General features: G+C 37.4%; 1 protein-coding gene across 16 annotated transcripts in view; it reads right to left on the reverse strand.

The window, feature by feature from the left end:
- Window positions 1–21,006, reverse strand: part of SOX6 (SRY-box transcription factor 6) — a 716,878-nt gene that overhangs the window by 566,151 nt on the left and 129,721 nt on the right. For all 16 annotated transcript variants that reach the window (XM_045162970.1, XM_045162964.1, XM_045162959.1 and 13 more), the window contains exon 2: window positions 6,067–6,139. The gene's annotated coding sequence lies outside the window, so the exon portion shown is untranslated. The remainder of the gene's footprint in view (window positions 1–6,066; window positions 6,140–21,006) is intronic.

Consider the following 21,006-nt stretch of genomic DNA (forward strand, 5'->3'; position numbering starts at 1 on the left):
CCCTTGCTTCCCTGTATTTGAGACCACCACTCAGTTCAAATTATGGCTTTATTTCCCCTTCTCCATATGTACTTAATTCCTTTAAATATTAACAAAGTGTATGCAAGAATACTGGAAGATGATAAAGCCTATCTTCTTGGTTATAAACAAGTTCAGAAAGCAGCTTTTGGGAGGAATATTCAAATTTATTAGCTGTTCTTAGCAAACTGCCCTCAAGCCCCACATTGTTTCCAATCTCAAGTTAAGAAGAATTTTTCTCCAATGGGCACTGAATCACTTTAATGTTGACTCTTGTGCAGTTCTACTCCACCTTCAAATGTAGCCAGTAAATTCAGCTTTACTACAGTTCTATAAAAATGTGAAAGAACCATAATAGCATCTAAAAAAGAGCTGTTGGCACTATATTAGTTTAGAGCAAACCCTAAACTGAATACTAATGCAAAATTTAATGATAGTTTGCCTAGTTGCCAAAAGAGTTACAATAATTATTTTGCCATAATGTAAAATTATCTTGAAGGCATCTGAGAATATTACTGTGTAAGACACAGAAAAAGTCCCCGAAGTGTCATTGTTCTCATGAGGTCTTTCAATGTAAATAAATCATCGACATATTATCTTCACTGAAACACTGTCCTCTGATTAGAGGATTGCCTTAATGAGTGCAGAAACATTATAAAGAGACCACTCTGCTTCTTTAGTAAGTCAGCTTCCTTGACTGACATCCAGTATGGATCCACCTCACCCCAAATTCCACTTGACAGCGAATATCGTGATTGTGAGGTTCCACTAAAACATTCAAACAGAATCAATACAATTTTACTTCCCTTTTCCCTTATTATCACAACCAAGTTTTTAGAGTTGAAAAGGAAACCAAGATCAAATTTAGATACGTTGTTTGAAATTAGCAAAGATGAAACACTTCAGTGCCAGACAAAAGCCCTGATTTTAAGAGTAGGTTTTTGCCTTCCCTGAAATGCCTAGCTCAGGCAGTGTATTTTTATGACTGCAGATATTGGCATGTTTCACATTTAAGATTATGACACACCAACTTATTTTGAAATTTTTAAAATCCTCCACTGCACATGTTTCCAGTGCTTCATGACTATCACTGATAATTGAGCAATTAACTCGAAATTACCAAATGTGCTGTGATGGCACAATATGTAGTAAGTAACGTGGAAAAATAAAGAGCAGAGGAACTTAGTACAGTAAAAAAATTAATAAAGGGTAAAATAGGCCACAATAATAATAATAGTACTGAGTAAGCTTTAATGGTCCCAGGTCTTAGTAGTTTAATGGTGCCAGTAAAATGGTTTAATGAAATAAGTCCAGAGTATTACAAATTTTTAGAGCAGTTTATTCTGGTGATACAAAAAGGAAGTTTCTTTCTAAGTGGTCTTGTGTAATAAGTACACAGGGATTCGTCCAAAAAGTAAGTGTGGAGTTTCATTAGACAAAAAGGACAAAACAATTGGGTTAAAAATCCTGACAGGCAGGTTGTTAAGAAACACAAACTTTCAAAAAAACAGATGCAAAGTTTTCCTTTAAGATAGACAAACTAAAACTCTAGGGCTAAAGATGATTCAAGAAGTCATCAAGCTATTGTGAACATGTTTGCAAATCAAAAATTAAGATACACGGCTTGACATCAAGAGGAAGGATGAAACTCAGCTGTACTAGAAAAATCAGAATGCCTCTTCACTGTTCATCTCATCAACGTCTCTAAAACTGGGCTCTTCTGGCTAAAACCATAGTATGACCATGAAGAGTAGTTCTTTAGTACTTAAATATAGCCAGTGAAGCAAATTCCATAAACCTAAATCCTACCTTATTTCGGTGGCAGGCCACCTTAAAAGTTTGCAAGAAAAACCAACAATTTAGAGAGTCAGAGAGTGAAAAGAGATTCAAAGTACAGCAAATATAAGGACACTATTTAAAAACCATTTTTTCTCAAAATTCCATCAATATTGTTCGAAAACACCACTAGGAGATTAAAAATAGACCAGGCTGTCCTTTCAGGTATAAATTAGAAACAGAAAGTGGAGAGAATAGAAAGAGCAAGTTATCTAAGGGCACCAGTATATAAAATTTAAAAGCTTAAAATGTAATGGATATACACATTCAAATTAGCAAACTGCTTTCAATTAAAGTAGATTTCTGGCCACAGTTCACAAATGTATAGTAGCTGTATGTATTAATGTAGATACTCCAAATGTCAGTATATCTCTAATTAACATGAGCACACAACTGTGAAACTGAGAAGGCACAATTTTAAATTCCTTACATTCCTGGCATTAATGCTTTCATGGGGCAGCTCCCGTTGTCATGGAAAATGGCATTCAAGCCCTATTTGTGGATTTTCACAGCTCATCTTTTTTATTTACCTGCTCTATGTCAAGATTAGCCTGGAATAATATTTTTAAAGATAATGCATTTAGACCTACTTGTCCTTAAAATCACAGATGTTCTCACTGAAGGAGCTTTGGTCTGGGCTATGCTCAGTTTGAAACAAATTTCTCTCCATTTTAAAATACCACAAAAAGATGATTTCATGATTCTTTTTGTTTGTTTCCTAAAAATCTATGCAATTCAAAAAATTTCAGCTGAAACATAGCATGTGGAGTTTGGAAATAAGGGGACAGGAAAATGCCAGGGAGGAGCAAATGATCCAGGAACATGAGGAAATAAAGTGGTAGATGGCTCTCCACAATCTCCTCCCTGACTTGCTCTGCTTAAACTTTTCAAAAATATTTGTACAGCAACCAAGTAGAGACTGAGGTAGTGATCAAACAACAAGAGAAAGAGACCTACAATACTCTCTGAAAGAGGATAGATTGGTGTTATGGAAAAAGCACTAAATTTATACTAAATCCCTCAGTTTGAGTCCTGCTACTTTGCAAAAATAAGGATAATTCCTACTCACCTCAGAGTTTTATGAAATTTAGCCAATTAAATGTCTGCAAAAGCAAGTGTTATACCAGATTAAGACATTGTTGTTATTATTAACTGAAGCATGGAGCTAAGCAATAATCATCTTTTATACTAGACAATAAAATAATTTTGGATCTTGCTATTAGAAACCATGAACAGAGACAAATTTTATAAAAAGGGAATTTGCTAGCAAATTTCTAAAAAGACGTGGGAATCTGAAAAAGCAGTTCTATCTCTGTTTTGTTGTTGTTGATGTTTTTCACCAATCATTAACATGCAAAACAAGGTCTTCTTATACAATGCCTATTTTGGGGAAAGGAAAAAGGTGGCTTTATTTTTAAGAAAGAAAAAAAAAAAAAACTAGAATAAAATGCTTTCAGTTTCTGAAAAGATAACAATTTTCCTTCACAGTGTTTTCCTGCTCTAACCTAGGTAGTAGATATACGTGGGTAAGATTCTAATCGGTTCTCACACACCTTTGGTGTGGTCTATTCATTATGGATGTGCAAAACAATATCCCACCTTTCTTATCTCACAGACCAGCTTCTGCACACCTTATTAAGAAACCTTCCATGGCCATGAGGTATAACTTTCTGTCTTAGATCATGTAACAAATAAGCAGTTCCAAAATATGGAAATTAAAGTTCCTAAACGAAGCCACTGTCACTGATCCCATTTGCTTGTTTTTAGGGTAAACTAAATAAATGTTTAGCTGCCTCAATATTCAGTGTAAGTGGCAGACAGTTTCTGCAATAATTAAAAGAAAATGCAAGCATTCTGGATGCCATGTTAATTTTATTTGACTTATCTTAGTCATGGTATCCTGCTACATTTCTTTAATAAGAAGGTTCCACAGTTGGAAGGGAGATGGCCCATAACAAAGCTTGAGACCAGTGACCAAAGAAATGACAAACTCCATAGCCTAAATTATTGTATAGAAATTCTCAAGTCTGGAAAACAATTACTTTAGGCATATGTGATTACTATGACTTTTACTTAAATTATTAGACAAAATCTGACTAATCTGACTAGAAGTCTTTTGAGTTTTTTTTTTTTTTTAAGTTGAACTCCAGAAATAACCATATGAAAACTATACCCACAGTGCCCTTTCTATTTTTAGCCTCTCTCCTTTGTTGTTATCTAGTCACTAAGTCTTTTCATCTCTTTTGCAACCTGTGAACTATAGCCCACCCAGGCTTCTCTGTCCATAGGATTTTCCAGGCAAGAATACTAGAGTGGGTTGCCATTTCCTTATCCAGGGGATCTTCCCAACCCAGGGATCAAACCCAATTCTCCTGCGTTGGCAGGTGAATTCTTTACCACTGAGCCACCAGGAAAGCCCTCTCTCTTTGTTAGATCACAAGAAAAAAATCTCAGCTAATTGGATCACCTCTGTTCAAAGCTAGTCTATGTATATCTGGTTGGGGGATTGTAGGAGAGGAGAAGCAAAAAAGTCAGGAAATACAGCCTTGAGGTGATGAGAAATGTAAACTCTATTTTAATTAAAGCCATCTTGGTTGAAATCCTGGTAATTATCTTATGTTTGCAGCTCTAAAAAATTAATCATCCTAAAAACTTACTACAAGAAATGACTGAATGATATGAGAAAAGGGAGAAAGGAGGTAAAAGAAAGGATAAAGCAACAATGATGGGATTTGTCAAATTTATTTTGACAAAGTTCAAAATTATTTCCCTCCACTCAGATTTCTAATAGGATAAGCTCAGCTCCTTGGAATCATCCTTTTTCTCAAGAGCCCTTCAAAGATACTTTACATTTCTCCATTTTCTTCTCCTCCTAATCCTCACTATGATACCTTGCAGAAATTGAAAGCTTATATTTAATCCAAATGAACCATGGAGTTTAATATTTTGTGTTTTACATGAGAATTAAGTCTACAAATAATAAAATGTGAATTTATAGTCTCATAAGAACAGCATCTTATTTATTCTTAAGGCATTAAAAATATACAAAATTTATTAAACTATATTAAATATTCACACTTAGTTTTTAAGATGGTTCAAAATACCTGCCCCAAATCAATGCTGCTACTGGAAGAAAGGTAAAACTGATTTCAAAGGAATTTTTACTGCTCTCCACCTTAAATACTGAATCACTTAAACTCTAATTTATAATATTACTTTTTTTCCAAATACTTTCCTGGAAGTGTACTGCCTAAAGCTCCTTTATAGGGGTACAGAGAAGTTTCCTCTGTCTTTGTTGTTTCCAAATGTAAAAAAAACACCTTAGATACCAATGGTTTGCAACAATGTACACATATAAATCCCTGGAGGAGAAAATGACAATCTACTCCAGTATGCTTGCCTGTAAAATCCCATGAACAGAGGAAGCTGGTGGGCTACCATCCATGGTTTAGCAAAAAGTCAGACATGACTGAAGCAACTGAGCACACACACACACACATAAATACATCTGAAACTCAAATTACTTAAATATGATTTTATATACATACGGACATTTTTAATATCTGCCACATACTCTAAACTACATTTATATTAATAAATATATAACAATATAAAGTATTTTCATTGACCAAAGTTCATTCAATTTTTTTCTTGAAATTGACCTTCTTTCCTGAGAAACAGTATCTTCCTTCTTCAAAATACCATTTAAAATATAATAGCATTTTGACAATGGTGAAGAAGGTAGGAGGAATACTTCGATTCTGATATACATTATACATTCACTAAATGAGTCTTTGGTTCCTTAGTACATAATCTCCTCATGTACTGACAGCTCTTTGAATTCTGTATCATCTCACATCTTTTCAATGAGTGCAGGCTCGTAGCACTTTTCAAGGTAAATAATTTTCAGGGTAAATTATTCATGTGTATATAGACTAGCCCCTTTAAGTTAATCCATTCCTACAACTGAGCCCCATCTTCAAATAGTAAGATGCTTATTCTTTCAGTCTATTTTAGTTGGCCCTGCCATTGTGTTATTTCACTGAAAATCACAACAAATTGAGAATTTTTTTTGTTGTTTCCACTTGATATTCTTCTATACTCCTTTTAAGAAAACACTTTTTAAAAAACTAATAATACTTTAAAAACACTGTAACTGTTTCATTACACAACGAGAAGAGTAATAAGAATAATAAATGAACCAATACTTACAAATATGCACAAAAAAATCAGCCCCAGCACCCAGAAATCACTGGTAAATTGCTTTTGAATTCATGAAAGTGACCTGAAAGTTTAGAAAGAAAACGAAATGAAAAAGGATTAGTAAATTGTATTTACATGCTTTATTAAAGAATACATTCTGGCTACAAATTATACTATTTTTAACTCAGGCAGTTGTCTACTCTAACAATTTTTTCCAAGATAATACCAAAAGAAACAATTATTTCATTGTTCGTCTCTGAAGAATACAATATCTCCATTGCCCCTTTTAAAATATTGTCAGTAATAAAGTAGGTGTTTAAAAATATGAATAAGTAAAAACAAAAGCAAGAAAAAATTTAAGGCAACACAGGCTTACAAGTTACATTTGAAAAACATGATTAATTTAGGTCTGCAAGTGAAAATGAATTAGCTTCACAGAAGATAACTTGGATATGTCCAACAGAACATAACTTGTAGGTAGAATAAATAAGAAAAGATGCAGTTTTAGTTCTACCTAAGATGTGGAATCCATTTAGATGCTTAGGCTATATACAAGGCATTCTGTATGAGCCACAATTCAATGCAAAATTCTTTTCCTTGTACACACTTTAGTTCTGGCTGAAGAGGTAACAGATGCAACTCAAACACACAGAGCTAGCCTTGTAAAAAGTTTTAACTAGCACAATGACTCACTTTATGCCTCTAAATATCTATGGTTTCCTCTCTCCAGAACCCCCATGCATTAGAAGGTAGTTTGGTAGTTTATTTTTATTGTTTGGTCTAAATACAGCACATTTTTGGTTCAACGAAAACAAAGAAACTTTGTTGCAAAAGCTGTATTCTTTCCAAAATGTGAGGATGGCTATGAGTAGTGTTCAACTGAAAATAATAATGGAACTTGGGTTCCTAATTTAGGATAGAAACGTTCCTAGACTCTGGGAATTGGTTTGATTCAATCCACATATTTTAAATTCAGCCAGTAAACATCTAGATTAGTTAACTAACCTAGATTTAAATCTAGTTAGCTAACTAGGTTTAAATAAAATTCATTTAGAAAAAAAGTAAAGAAAAAAAATGGATCTCGTTCAACATCATTTATAGGAACTACTACTTCCAACATTGCATTTATACCACAAATGGCCATAATAGATTATTGTTGTTGTTGCTGTTGTTCTTCAGTCACTCAGTCATGTCTGACTCTTCACAATCCCATGGATTGCAGCATGCCAGGCTTCCCTGTCCTTCACTATCTCCCTGAGTTTGCTCAGACTCATGTCCATTGAGTCGATGATGGCGTCCAACCATCTCATCCTCTATTGCCCCATTCTCCTCCCACCCTCAATCATGATAGATTAGGTACTGGGATCTGGAATTAAGTTGAGATATGAAATAAATATACAATTCAGCCCTTCCCCAGCTCCTATAATATGGTTTTGCCTAAGTGATGCATATACTTTATTCAATTTTCTAGTCAGGATTGATAAGTAATAAAGTCCTGGGCATTTAGTTAGCTTTAATATCCATGAGTAAGACATCGATTAGGTTTCCTCACCAGACCTCCTCCTCTAGTAGGAAGTGATGACTCAGGCTTCCCCAATCCAGTTTCATCAGTTTCCAACAACTCATTATTTCTATGGACGCACGAAGTACAGGACAGTCTGCCCAGAGGAAGGTAGCTCTATCAATTATTTTTGGTATTACACCCTTTCCCTCCTCATGGCTTTCTGATGTTTCAGGATTCAAGAGAACAGTTTTAGGTGGGACACCACCTAAACCCACATAGGGACAACCTTGTGTGGATACACGCTGTGTACTAGTCAAAGCCAGGAAAGAATGCTGGTTCTGATATAAGCTATTCTGACATTTTATCCAACCCTGAATTATAAATTATAACTATTAAGTTATCCAAAAAATAAATCTCCAGCACAATGCTATTTATCTAAAAGCCTAAACTTTGGAAGAACCCAAAAGGAATCTTAAGCACTCACATATTTTTAAAATGATCTCACCTGTGTTTCTAGCAACTATCCTAAAAAAGTATAAATTGGAATTATGCAACATCCACAATACATCCCATTTCTTCATTTGCCTTGAAACAATGAAGGGCAAAATAAATCAGTTCAGTATCAGTTCAGTTGCTCAGTCGTATCCGACTTTTTGCAGCCCCATGAATTGCAGCACACCATGCCTCCCTGTCCATCACCAACTCCTGGAGTTTACCCAAACTCATGTCCATTGAGTCGGTGATGCCATCTAACCATATCATCCTCTGTCATCCCCTTCTCCTCCTGCCTTCAATCTTTCCCAGCATCAGGGTCTTTTCAAATGAGTCAGTTCTTCGCATCAGGTGGCCAAAATATTGGAGCTTCAGTTTTAACATCAATGCTTCCAAAGAACACCCAGGACTGATTTCCTTTAGGATGGACTTGTTGGATCTCCTTTCAGTCCCAGGGACTCTCAAGAGTCTTCTCCAACACCACAGTTCAAAAACATCAATTCTGCGCTCAGCTTTCTTTACAGTCCAACTCTTACAACCATACATGACTACTGGAAAAACCATAGTCTTGACTAGATGGACCTTTGTTGGCAAAGTAATGTCTCTGCTTTTGAATATGCTATCTAGGTTGGATATAACTTTCCTTCCTAGAAGTAAGCATCTTTTAATTTCATGGCTGCAATCATCATATGCAGTGATTTTGGAGCCCCCAAAAATAAAGTCAGCCAGTGTTTCCACCGTTTCCCCATATATTTGCCATGAAATGATGGGACTGGATGCCATTATCTTAGTTTTCTGAATGTTGAGCTTTAAGCCAACTTTTTCACTCTCTTCTTTCACTTTCATCAAGAGGCTCTTTAGTTCTTCTTCACTTTCTGCCATAAGGGTGGTGTCATCTGCTTATCTGAGGTTATTGATATTTCTCCCAGCAATCTTGATTCCAGCTTGTGCTTCATCCAGCCCAGCGTTTCTCAAAATAAAATGCATCCATAAAATATTGTGACTGACATGTCTCGCTTTTTGAATCACTGGACTCTTTAGTAGTTAAGATTATGAACTCTGGAAATATTTTAAATTTAGAGTAAGTCAGATTGCAGAGATTTAAACAAATAACATTTTAACATGGACTTTCCCTGGTAGCTCAGTGGTAAAGAACCTGCCTGCCAATGCAGGAGATGTAGGTTGAATCTCTGGGGTTGGGAAGGTCCCTTGGAAAAGGAAATGGCAACCCACTCCAGAATTCTTGCCTGGGAAATTCCATGGACAGAGGAGCCAGGCAGGCCACAGTCCATGGGGTCACAAAAGAGTCAGGTACAACTTAGTGAACAAACAACAATACTTTAACATGAGTCAATATGAAATCAATAAATCTCATTTGTCATATCAATCTAGTCTTGCTGCATATTTTAAAAGCAACTATGAATTTCATTATCAACTGATTTATACCATGAATCTGGTAGCAAACAAGTTAAAAAGTATAAACTTCAAAAATTACCAAGTTCATTTATAAAAATAAATACTAAGTGAAGTAAGTCAGAGAAAGACAAATACCATATGAGATAATTCATATGTGAAATCTAATTTTTAAAAATACGAAATGAACTTATTTGCAAAACAGAAACAGACTTACAGATTTGAGAACAAATTTAGGGTTACCAAAGGGGATTCCTAGGGAGGAGGGTAACTCAGGAGCCTGGACTGAACAAACACACACTACTATATGTAAGATAGATAACCAACAAGGACACACTGTATAGTGCAGGAAATTCACCTCAATATCCTGGGACAACCTACATGAGAGAAGAATCTAAGGAAGAATGAACAAACGTATATACAGAACTGAATCACTTTGCTGTGCAACTGAAACTAACACAATGTTGAAAATTAACAAAAAAAAAAAAAGAAAGAAAATTAACTATACTCCAATAAAATTTAGAAATAGACTTTAAAGCATACTTTCTTCTGTAGAGAATTTAGAAATAAGCAACATTTTATGATGAGCAAAGGATTAAGAATTAACTCACAAGAATTAGTACACAATTTGAAGTAAGCTACTTATTTAAGAACTATTAATAGACTAGCTTAAGCTGAAAAAACATTTCCAGAGTTTTTTTCCAGTGGCCACTTTGGTCCTGAGGAACAGCAAAAAAGTAAGAAGATAGAGATGGAAATACCATCTGTTCTGGAAAATCACAATTTTTTAGTAAAATGAATCTTCAGAACACCCAATCACCATGGATTATTCCATTCCTCTGCTAGTTCATTCATGCATTCAGGAAATATTGATCATGGATAAAGATTGCACTTGACAATACAAACACAAATTTTGTAAATAAACAAAATGACACTGTCAACTAAAACTAATACAATGCTAAATATGTCAATTACATCTCAATTTACAAATAAATATACTGCAAAGAAATAGAAGAAAACAATAGAATGGGAAAGACCAGATCTCTTCGAGAAATTAGAGATACAAAGGGAACATTTCATACAAAGATGGGCACAATTAAGGACAGAAATGGTATGGACCTAACAGAAACAGAAGAGATTAAGAAGGGGTGGCAAAAACACACAGAAGAACTATACAAAAAAGATCTTCATGACGCAGATAATCACGATGCTGTGATCACTCACCTAGAGCCAGACATCCTGGAATGTGAAGTCAAGTGGGCCTCAGGAAGCATCACAATGAACAAAGCTAGAGGAGGTGATGGAATTCCTATTGAGCTATTCCAAATCATAAAAGATGATGCTATGAAAGTGCTGCATTTAATATGCCAGCAAATTTGGAAAACTCAGCAGTGGCCATAGGACTGGAAAAAGGTCAGTTTTCATTGCAATCCCAAAGAAGGGCAATGCCAATAAATGTTCAAATTACTGCACAATTTTGCTCATCTCACACACTAGCAAAGTAATGCTCAAATTCTCCAAGCCAGGCTTCAGCAATATGTGAACCGTGAACTTCCAGATGTTTGAGCTGGTTTTAGGAAAGGCAGAGGAACCAGAGATCAAATTGCCGACACCCTCAAGATCATCGAAAAAGCAAGAGAGTTCCAGAAAAAACATCTACTTCTGCTTTATTGACTATGCCAAAGCCTTTGACTGTGTGAATCAAAACAAAATGTGGAAAATTCTTCAAGAGATGAGAACACCAGACCACCTGACCTCCCTCCTGAGAAATCTGTATGCAGGTAAAGAAGCAACAGTTAGAACTGGACATGGAACAACAGACTGGTTCCAAATCAATAAAGGAGTATGTCAAGGCTGTATATTGTCACCATGCTTATTTAACTTATTTGGATCATGAGAAAAGCTGGGCTGGATGAAACACAAGCTGGAATCAAGATTGCTGGGAGAAATATCAATAACCTCAGATATGCAGAAGACACCACCCTTATGGCAGAAAGTGAAGAAGAAATAACGAGCCTCTTGATGAATGAAAGTGAAAGAGGAGAGTGAAAAAGTTGCTTAAAAAGTCAACATTCAGAAAACTAAGACCATGGCATCCGGTCCCATCACTTAATGGCAAATAGATGGGGAAACAATGGAAACAGTGACAGACTTTATTTTGGGGGGCTCCAAAATCACTACAGATGGTGACTTCAGTAATGAAATTAAAACATGTTTGCTCCTTGGAAGAAAAGTTATGACCAACCTAGACAGCAAATTAAAAGGCAGAGACATTACTTTGCCAACAAAGGTCCCTCTACGGGGAGGGAGGAGGGAGGAGGGTTCAGGATGGGCAACACGTGTATACCTGTGGTGAATTCATGTTGATATATGGCAAAACTAATACAATATTGTAAAGTTAAAAAAAAAAAAAAAAAGCTATGGTTTTTCCAGTGGTCAGGTATGGATGTGAGAGTTGGACCATAAAGAAAACTGAGTGCCAAAGAATTGATGCTTTTGAACTGTGGTGTTGGAGAAGACTCTTGAGAGTCCCTTGGACTGCAAGGAGATCCAACCAGTCCATCCTAAAGGAAATCAGTCCTGAATAATCATTGGAAGGACTGATGCTCAAGCTGAAGCTCCAATACTTTGGCTATCTGATGCAAAGAACTGACTCATTTGAAAAGACCCTGATGCTGGGAAAGATTGAAAGCAGGAGGAGAAGGGGACGACAGAGGATGAGATGGCTGGATGGCATCATCGACTGGATGGACGTGAGTTTGAGTAAGCTCTGGGAGTTGGTGATGGACAGGGAAGCCTGGCGTGCTGCTGTCCATTGGGTCACAAAGAGTTGGACATGACTGAACAACTGAACTGAGCTGAACTGAACATATTTTTTTAATCATGGCCTTTGTCCTAGAAGATTTTTCAAACAATAATCCAACCTGGACAATAGACTACTATATCTGACCATGAAGCTGACATTCTGCATATTATCTGGCTATCAAATCCTTTTCACTTTCTTAATTTACTAAGTAAAAGGTACATGGCTACAAACACTTCAATATAAAAATGTACAAAGAATAGAAAGAGGAAATCTACAACTGAAGAAACGTAATGTTTAATAACAAAAATATGTACAGTCTCTCTAATAATCAACTAACTATAAATAAAATATTTTCACCTACAATATTGGCAAAATATCTTATAAACTGGGAAAAATTAGCATTTGTGAGGATGGGGAAAAAATCACTTTCATGTATTATAAATTGGGTACAACTTTACTGAATGGTAATTCGATAGACTGTTAATAATTTTAACATCAATAGCCTCTGAGTTTGCAAGGCTACTTCCAAAAATTATCCTAAGGAACTAAACACAAAAATGTTAAAAGACATATACATGTAATATGCATGCTCATTACACCATTTTCTAACAACCCAAAACTGGAAATAACCTATTACCTGCATAAATAAATTATGGTACATATATATAACACTACTCTGTACTCATTAAAAATTATTTTTTAAATCTGTATTGACACAAAAAGATGGTCACAAAATATTGTTGAATAAAAAAATGTAACATGTGTAATAAGAGCCAATTTATATTACAAGAAAATCAAATGTGTATGTATATATGTACACACGCACGGAAAGTAAAATACTATTTAACGAAAAGGTTAACACTGAGTGACATCTAGGATTATTTTTGCTTTTTTATTCTTATGAGCTGGTGTTATTTAGAATTTTTTTAAATCCTTAACATGTCTAATTTGTCCCAGAACAATAAAGCTATTTCTAAAACTCACTATATCATTTATACATTCAAAAGTAGTCACCAAATCCAGACTAACTTGCTATTAATCTAGTACCAAAAGCAAGGCATTAGTGTTAGTTACAAAAAGAAAAACCTCTAAATTACAAGGCAACTTCAAACAAGTATCTTGACATCGAATGAAGAAATCATAAACATTTTCACAGAGCATGTCCTTCTCTATCAAAAATAGGTTATAGATCAAAGGTAAACAGCAAATAAAAACACTGCCACCTCCCTGCATAATTAGACTTTAAAAGCTTTCAAGCTGAATTTTTAAATCCTGCTTAAAGCTGTCTCTAAACCACACCCATTTCTCCTTTTAATCCCCATCCTTTTTTTTTTTTTTTTTTATGACAGAAGATTCAAGTGAGTGGTTAGATTAAATGACCTTCCAACTCTGAGAGTCAATAATCTAAGGCATTTTTAAGTACCAAAATGCCTTCCAAAACACCTGTAACAAAAATTTGCCTACCTTTGTATTAAATTTTTCACTTCCACTGTATAATCATAAGGGATTTGATTTAGGTCATACCTGAATGGTCTAGTGGTTTTCCCTGCTTTCTTCAATTTAAGTCTGAATTTGGCAATAAAGAGTTCATGATCTGAGCCACAGTCAGCTCCCGGTCTTGTTTTTGTTGACTGTATAGAGCTTCTCCATCTTTGGCTGCAAAGAATATAATCAATCTGATTTCGGTGTTGACCATCTGGTGATGTCCATGTGTAGAGTCTTCTCTTGTATTGTTGAAAGAGGGTGTTTGCTATGACCAGTGCATTTTCTTGGCAAAACTCTATTAGTCTTTGCCCTGCTTCATTCTGTATTCCAAAGCCAAATTTGCCTGTTCCTCCAGGTGTTTCTTGACTTCCTACTTTTGCATTCCAGTCCCCTATAATGAAAAGGATATCTTTTTGGGGTGTTAGTTCTAAAAGGTCTTGTAGGTCTTCATAGAACCGTTCAACTTCAGCTTCTTCAGCATTACTGGTTGCATCATAGACTTGGATTACTGTGATATTGAATGGTTTGCCTTGGAAACGAACAGAGATCATTCTGTCGTTTTTGAGATTGCATCCAAGTACTGCATTTCAGACTCTTTTGTTGACCATCATGGCTACTCCATTTCTTCTGAGGGATTCCTGCCCGCAGTAGTAGATATAATGGTCATCTGAGTTCAATTCACCCATTCCAGTCCATTTTAGTTCGCTGATTCCTAGAATGTCGACGTTCACTCTTGCCATCTCCTGTTTGAGCACTTCCAATTTGCCTTGATTCATGGACCTAACATTCCAGGTTCCTATGCAATATTGCTCTTTACAGCATCACCAGTCACATCCACAACTGGGTATTGTTTTTGCTTTGGCTCCATCCCTTCAGTTCTCCACTGATCTCAGTAGCATATTGGGCACCTACTGACCTGGGGAGTTCCTCTTTCAGTATCCTATCATTTTGCCTTTTCATACTGTTCATGGGGTTCTCAGGGCAAGAATACTGAAGTGGTTTGCCATTCCCTTCTCCAGTAGACCACATTCTGTCAGATTACCCTGGAATGTGAAGTCAAGTGGGCCTTAGAAAGCATCACTATGAACAAATCTAGGGGAGGTGATGGAATTCCAGTTGAGCTATTTCAAATCCTGAAAGATGATGCTGTGAAAGTGCTGCACTCAATTTGCCAGCAAATTTGGAAAACTCAGCAGTGGCCACAGGACTGGAAAAGGTCAGTTTTCATTCCAATCCCAAAGAAAGGCAATGCCAAAGAATGCTCAAACTACCACACAATTGCACTCATCTCACACGCTAGTAAAGTAATGCTCAAAATTCTCCAAGCCAGGCTTCAGTAATACATGAACTGTGAACTTGCAGATGGTCAAGCTGGTTTTAGAAAAGGCAGAGGAACCAGAGATTAAATTGCCAACATCCACTGGATCATCAAAAAAGCAAGAGAGTTCCAGAAAAACATCTATTTCTGCCTTATTGACTATGCCAAAGCCTTTGAATGTGTGGATCACAATAAACTGTGGAAAATTCTGAAAGAGATGGGAATACCAGACCACCTGACCTGCCTCTTGAGAAACCTATATGCAGGTCAGGAAGCAACAGTTAGAACTGGACATGGAACAACAGATTGGTTCCAAATAGGAAAAGGAGTACGTCAAGGCTCTATATTGTCACCCTGCTTATTTAACTTCTATGCAGAGTACATCATGAGAATCACTGGGCTGGAAGAAGCACAAGCTGGAATCAAGATTGCTGGGAGAAATATCAATAACCTCAGATATGCAGATGACACCACCCTTATGGCAGAAAGTGAAGAGGAACTAAAAAGCCTCTTGATGAAAGTGAAAGAGGAGAGTGAAAAAGTTGGCTTAAAGCTCAACATTCAGAAAACCAAGATCATGGCATCTGGTCCCATCACTTCATGGCAAATAGATGGGGAAACAGTGTCAGACTTTATTTTTGGGGGCTCCAAAATCACTGCAGATGGTGATTGCAGCCATGAAATTAAAAGAGGCTTACTCCTTGGAAGGAAAATTATGACCAACCTAGATAGCATATTCAAAAGCAGAGACATTACTTTGCCAACAAAGGTCCACCTAGTCAAGGCTATGGTTTTTCCAGTGGTCATGTATGGATGTGAGAGTTGGACTGTGAAGAAAGCTGAGCACCGAAGAATTGATGGTTTTGAGCTGTGGTGTTGGAGAAGACTCTTGAGAGTCCCTTGGACTGCAAGGATATCCAACCAATCCATTCTAAAGGAGATCAGTCCTGGGTGTTCTTTGGAAGGACTGATGCTGAGGCTGAAACTCCAGTACTTTGGCCACCTCATGCAAAGAGTTGACTCATTGGAAAAGACTCTGATGCTGGGAGGGATTGGGGGCAGGAGGAGAAGGGGATGACAGAGGATGAGATGGCTGGATGGCATCACCGACTTGATGGACATGAGTCTGGGTGAACTCTGGGAGTTGGTGATGGACAGGGAGGCCTGGCATGCTGCAATTTATGGGGTCGCAAAGAGTCGGACACGACTGAGATACTTCACTTTCACTTTTCACTTTCCTGCACTGGAGAAGGAAATGGCAACCCACTCCAGTGTTCTTGCCTGGAGAATCCCAGGAATGGGGAGCCTGGTGGGCTGCCGTCTATGGGGTCGCACATGGTTGGACACGACTGAAGTGACTAGCAGCAGCAAAGACTTGGACACAACTGAGTGACTGAACTGAAACTGAAATTGAAAGAAAGAAGAGAAGCGAAAAGCTTAGGAAGAAAGGTAAAGATATATCCAACTAAATGCATATTTCCAAAGAATAGCAAGGAGAGACAAGAAGGCCTTCTTCAATGAAGAGAGTGTAAAACTAGAAGAGAACAGAAGGGGGAAAACTAGAGATCTCTTCAGGAAAATTGGAGATATCAAGGGAACATTTTGCTGAAAAATGGGCACAATAAAGGACATAAACAGTAGAGACCTAGTAGATGCTGAAGAGATCAAGAAGAGATGGAAAGAATACATGGAAGAACTCTACAAAAAAGATCCAAATGAACCAGATTAAACAATGGTGTGGTCAGCCACCCAGTGCCAGACATTCTGGAGAGCCAAGTGGGCCTTAGTAAACATTGATGTTAATAAAGCTAGTGGATGTGATGGAATTCCAGTAGAACTATTCAAACCTTAAAGGATGATGCCATCAAAGTGTTGCATTCAATATGTCAGCAAATCTGGAAGACCCAGCAGTGGCCACAGGACTGGAAAAGATAAATCCTCATCTCGATTCCCAAGAAAGGAAGTACTAAAGAATGTGCTAACCATCAGACAATTTAACTCACTTCTCATACTAGTAAAGTCATGCTTAAAATCTTGCATGCTAGGCTTCAGAAGCATTATGCAAACCAAGAACTTCCAGATGTCCAAGCTGGGTTTACAAAAGGAAGAGGAACCAGAGATCAAATTGCCAACATTCATTGGATCATAGAGAAAGCTAGGAAATTCCAGAAAAACATCTATCTCTGTTTCACCGACTACACCAAAGCCTTTGACTGTGTGGATCATAATAAACTGTGGAAAGCTATTAAAGGGATGTGAATACCAGACCATCTTACCTGTCTCCTGAGAAACCAATATGTGGGTCAAGAAGCAACATTTAGGACCCATAGGGCATAACTGATAGGTTCAGGAATGAGAAAGGAGTATGACAAGGCTGTCTGCTGTCACCCTGTTCATTTAATCTACACACTGAGCACATCATGAATTATAAGCTGGAATCAAGATAGGCAGGAGAAACATCAACAACCTCAGATATGTCGATGATACCACTCTGATGGTGGAAAGCAAAGAGGAACTAAATAGCCTCTTCATGAGGGTGAAGGAGGAGAGTGAAAGAGGCGGCTTAAAACTAAAAAAAAAAAAAAAAAAACAAAACCTAAGATGATGGCATCCAGCCCCACTACTTTGTGGGAAATAGAGACAGAAAAGGTGGAAGTAGTGAGAGATTCCATAAGCCCCTTATCCTTATCCATACAGGATAAGGGCAGACAGGATGAAAACCACAATCACAGAAAACTAATCAAACTAATCACATGGATCACAGCCTTGTCTAACTCAATGAAACTATGAGCCATGCCATGTAGGGCCACCCAAACAGACAGGTCATGGTGGACAATTCTGACAAAACGTGGTCCACTGGAGAAGGGAATGGCAAAACACTTAGTATTCTTGCCTTGAGAACCCCATGAACAGTATGAAAGATGAACTCCCCACGTCCGTAGATGCCCAGAGTGGAGAAATAACTCCAGAAAGAAAGAAGAGGCAGAACCAAAGCAAGAACAACACCCAGTTGTGGATGTAACTGGTGATGGAAGTAAAGTCCAATGGTGTAAAGAACAATATTGTATAGGAACCTGGAATGTTAGGTCCATGAATAAAAGTAAATTGGAAGTGATCAAACAGGAGATGGCAAGAGTGAACACTGACATTTCAGGAATGAGTGAACTAAAATGAACCGGGATGGGCAAATTTAATTCAGATGATCATTCTATCTATTAATGTGAGCAAGAATTGCTTGGAAGAAATGGAGAACCCTCATAGTCAACAAGAGTCTGATATGCAGTACTTGGGTGCAATCTCAAAAAAAAAAAAAAACACAGAATGATCTCTGTTCATTTCCAAGAAAACCATTCAATATCACAATAATCCAAGTCTATGCCCCAACCAGTAATGCTGAAGAAGTTGAAGTTGAATGGTTCTATGATGACCTACAAGACCTTCTAGAACTAATATCCAAAAAAGATGTCCTTCTCATCTTTTGAATGCAAAAGTAGGAAGTCAAGAGATACCTGGAGCACCAGGAGGTTTGGCCTTGGAATACAAAATGAAGCAGGACAAAGGCTAACAGAGTTTTCCAAGAGAACACACTGGTCATAGCAAACACCCTCTTCCAACAACACAAGAGAAGACTCTACAAATGGACATCACCAGATGGTCAATACCGAAATCAGATTGATATATTCTGATGATGGAGAATATAGATGGAGAAGCTCTATACAGTCAGCAAAAACAAGACCGGGAGCTGATTGTGGCTCAGACCAAGAACTCCATATTGCAAAATTCAGACTTAAATTGAAGAAAATAGGGAAAACCACTAGACCATTCAGGTATGACCTAAATCAAATCCCTTATGATTATACAGTGGAAGTGACAAACAGATTCAAGGGATTAGATCTGATAGACAGAGTGTCTGAAGAATCAAGACCATCCCCAATAAAAAGAAATGCAAAAAGGCAAAACGGTTCTCTGAGAACACCTAACTGAGAAAAAAGAGAAGCTAAAGGCAAAGGAGAAAAGGAAAGATACACCCATCAAATGCAGAGTTCCAAAGAATAGCAAGGAGAGATAAGAAAGCACTGATCCTCAGTGATCAATGCAAAGAAATAGAGGAAAACAACAGAATGGGAAAGACTATAGATTTCTTCAAGAAAATGAGAGATACCAAGGGATCACTTAATGCAAAGATGGGCACAATAAAAGACAGAAATGGTATGAACCTAACAGAAGCAGAAGATAGTAAGAAAAGATGGCAAGAATACACAGAAATATACAAAAAATATCTTAATGACCTAGATAAGGGTGTGATCACTCACCTAGAACCAGATATCCTGGAATGCAAACTCAAGTTGGTCTTAGGAAGCATCACTATGAACAAAGCAAGTGGAGGTAATGGAATTTCAGCTGAGTTACTTCAAATCCTAAAAGATGATGCTGTGAAAGTGCTGCACTCAATATGCCAGCAAATTTGGAAGACTCAGCAGTGGCCACAACCCTGGAAAATGTCAGTTTTCATTCCAGTCCCTAAGAAAGGCAATGCAAAAGAATGTTCAAACTACTGTGAAATTGCACTCATATCAAACGCTAGCAAAATATTGCTCAAAATTCCCCAAGCTAGGCTTCAGCAGTACGTGAACCATGAACTCCCAGATGTTCAAGCTGGATTTAGGAAAAGTAGAGGAAACCGAGATAAAATTGCCAAAATCCATTGGATCATAAAAAAAGCAAGTGAACTCCCGAAAAACACCTACTTCTGCTTTATTGACTTCGCCAAAGCCTTTGACTGTGTAGATCACAACAAGCTCTGGAAAATTCTTAAAGAGATGGGAATACCAGACTACCTTACCTGCCTCCTGAGCAATCTGAATGCAGGTCAAGAAGCAACAGTTAGAATCGGACCTGGAACAACGAACTGGTTCCAAATTGGGAAAGGAGTTCGTCAAGGCTGTATATTGTCACCCTGCTTATTTAACTTCTATGCAGAGTACATCATGCAAAATGCCAGCTGGATAAAGCACAAGCTGGAATCAAAATTGGCAGGAGAAATATCAATAACCTCAGATATGCAGATGACATCACTCTTATGGTAGAAAGTGAAGAGGAACTAAAGAGCCTCTTGATGAAAGTAAAAGAGGAAAGTGAAAAAGTTGCCTTAAAGCTTCACATTCAAAAAACTAAGATCATGGCAGCCAGTCCCATCACTTCATGGCAAATAGATAGGAAAACAATAAAACCAGTGACAGATTTTATTTACTTGGGTTCCAAAATCACTGCAGATGGTGACTGCAGCCATGAAATTAAAAGATGCTTGCTCCTTGGAAGAAAAGTTATGACCAACCTAGACAGCATATTAAATAGCAGAGACATTACTTTGCCAACAAAGATCCATCTAGTCAAAGCTATGGTTTTTCCAGTAGTCATGTATGGATTTGAGAGTTGGACCATAAAGAAACCTGAGCACTGAAGAATTAATGCATTTGAACTGTGGTGTTGGAGAAGACTCTTGAGAGTCCCTTGGACTGCAAGGAGATCTAAACAGCCCATCCTAAAGGAAATCAGTCCTGAATATTCATTTAAAGGATTGATGCTGAAGCTGAAGCTCCAATTCTTTGGCCACATGATGGCCGAAGAACTGACTCACTGGAAAAGACTCTGATGCTGGGAAAGATTGAAGGCAGAAGGAGAAGGGGACAATGGAGGATGAGGTGCTTGGATGGGATCACTGAATCGATGGACATGAGTTTGAGCAGGCTCTGGGAGTTGGTGATGGACAGGGAAGTCTGGCCTGCTGCAGTCCATGGGGTTGCAAAGAATCAGACACAACTCAGCAAGTGAACTGAACTGAACTGACTGACAGATTTCCTCTTCTTGGGCTCTAAAATCACTGCAGATGGTGATTGTAGCTATGAAATCAGAAGACATTTGCTTCCTGGC

This window comes from Bubalus bubalis, chromosome 16, assembly GCF_019923935.1.
Source record: "Bubalus bubalis isolate 160015118507 breed Murrah chromosome 16, NDDB_SH_1, whole genome shotgun sequence".
In the NCBI taxonomy this organism is placed as follows: Eukaryota; Metazoa; Chordata; class Mammalia; order Artiodactyla; family Bovidae; genus Bubalus; species Bubalus bubalis.